This window comes from Lottia gigantea, assembly GCF_000327385.1.
Source record: "Lottia gigantea unplaced genomic scaffold LOTGIsca_168, whole genome shotgun sequence".
Lineage (NCBI taxonomy): Eukaryota > Metazoa > Mollusca > Gastropoda > Lottiidae > Lottia > Lottia gigantea.
This window is the reverse complement of record NW_008708100.1, coordinates 203,472-206,095: the sequence shown is the minus strand read 5'-3', so window position 1 is coordinate 206,095 and position 2,624 is coordinate 203,472.

Genomic DNA, 2,624 nt, shown 5'->3' with positions numbered 1-2,624 from the left:
GCAAACAACCATAGCATAGCTTTTCTTTTCTTACAAATTCATTTCTTTCATCATAAGGTTTTCCAGCAAAGATTTCACACTCTAAGAGTGTATGACTTTTCTTACAGAACAGACATTCAACAGGTTTCTTTTCTTTACTTTCACTTTGGACTTGTGTAGCAAAACTTCTGCTTGAGATTATAGTTTGGTAATTTCTTCAGTATTTCTTGCAAATTCTGAGCTTTTATCTTTTTCTTTGTTTTTTTCTTTTTCTTTGCCTTTATCTTCGTCTTTGCCTTTACCTCTATTTTTACTAATGTCCACCATGAACTTGGTTGTGTCGGCAATATGTCAATAATATAGCCTCTGGGACTATGTTGTGTACTTTTACACAGATTTTGGCTTTGTCAATACATCAATGTTGAATGAGGTTTATTAACAGTTATAATAATCACAGTACAATACAGTGGTCAGTAGTAGTTATTGGTCTATGGTAGATAATAATAATAGGAATAACATATCTAAGAACTGATGATACAGATGATGATGTGATATGATGATTGACTAAAAAAACAATAATAAAATTCTTAATTAAACTTTAACTTTATCAATAACTTGTCTTATGACTGGTGGGGTGGGTAACGCCTGATTGCTGGCATATGATTGACTAGGATGACTTTGACTAGATGTATGCTCCTACTATAATCTTGACTATAATTACAATTAGACCCAAACTTGCAGTCTATGTAACTCTTACAATAACATAATTGTCTTTCTTAGTTTCATGCCATAATAAAATGCTTCTTCATCAATCAAACCTCTATCTAATCTACCGCCAACCTTTAATAATCCATCTCTTACTTGAGGATCCAATTTCCTTAGACAATTCTGCTTCTCAGCATCTGGAAATGACTTTAACTGAACTAAACGAACTATTTCAAATTCAGCTTCTTTAATTTCATCAACACTTAAATTCAATTCAAAATAAACAGGTTCCTTAGACACCTTTTTACTCAAATATTTCTTAAACCTCAACAACCATACAAAAGATCTTTTAAGTTTCACCCAAGATGAATATCTGCAGAGCAATTTATCAAAAACATCTTCTTTAGGCTCTGAGGTAGTTGCATAAATCTGGACTTCCTTTCTGACCTCAGGATCACCAACTTTAAGCCCAGGAATTTCAATTCTCTCTGGCCATAATTCTTCCTTTTGATACAGGAAATCAGGACCTCTGATCCATCTTGGTTTCTTCGTCAAAACTTTGAATTTAAGACCCTTTGATCCGTCATCTGCAAGATTGTGGTTACTATCAATATATCGCCATTCATGAGCAGCTGATCCAGCATGTATTATGGTTAACCGGTTGGATTCGAAAGTATGAAATCTTCTAGACTCATTGTTGATACACTTTAAAACCGACATGGAATCTGTCCAGAAAGTAGTTTTAGATATCTGAATATCCAGCTCGTCTTCAACCATTTTTCTCATTTTTACTGACACCACTGCAGCTGAAAATTCGAGTCATGGAATGGATATTTCTTTAATAGGAGCTAGTCTGCATTTACACCTATCAACTTTAACTTCTGGCAAATGAAACAAATCCTCCAACCATCTATTCCATTGCAACTTGTATTCATCACCAATATATTCATCCCAGCCTAATTTCAATCTACTTAAAGTTTGCAAAATCAACTTAGCCTTCATCACATATGGAGCGATAAACCCTACAGGATCAAACAATGAATATACAACAGACAAAATACCACGTCTTGTTGCTGGTTTATTAGAAAACAATAATTTCTCTTGCAACTCCCAAGAAAATACATCAAGTTCTGTATTCCATTTTAAGCCTAAAGCACTCTGAATTGGCAATTCATCTAAATTTAAGTGCACAATAGATTTCACTCTATCACTATCTGAAATCTGCAGGAGAAACTCTCTGCTATTACTACACCATTTCCTTAACTTGAAGCCACAATTACTTAATAATCCAGAAACTTCACCATATAATTTCAAGGCTAAGTCTAAATTGTCTACTGACTTCATTAAATCGTCAACATACATGTTTTGCTTTACAGTTTTAACAGTTTCTCTGTCGAAATCTTCTTCATAGAGATCTGCACACTTTTTAACACAATAATAAGCTATTGCTGGAGAGGATGTTGCTCCAAAGATGTGTTTCCTCATCCAATATTCTTGAACTTCACCATTTATATCATTGTTCTTCCACCAAAGAAACCTTAATACATCACAATCTGGAGGATCAACCAACACTTGGTGGAAATGAGCCTCAATGTCAGCTACAAATCCAATATCACCTTGCCTAAACCTGAATAAAACTGCCAACAATTCAATTGGCGAAATGTGGACCTTGCAATAACTCATTATTCAAACTTTTCCCACAATACTTAGCGGCACAGTCAAAAACAACTCGCACCTTTTCAGGTTTAACAGGATGATGCGGTAAGTACCAAATTGGTCTATCAACTAAGTTAATCTGTGTTAAAGGCACCATCTCTGCATGTCCTTTCAAAATATAATCTGTAATAGTGGTCTGGTACTTCATAAAAAGATCAGGATCCCTTCTAAATCTTTTAGACAAACCATCCAATCTATTAACAGCTAATTCTCAGGAGGTCTGT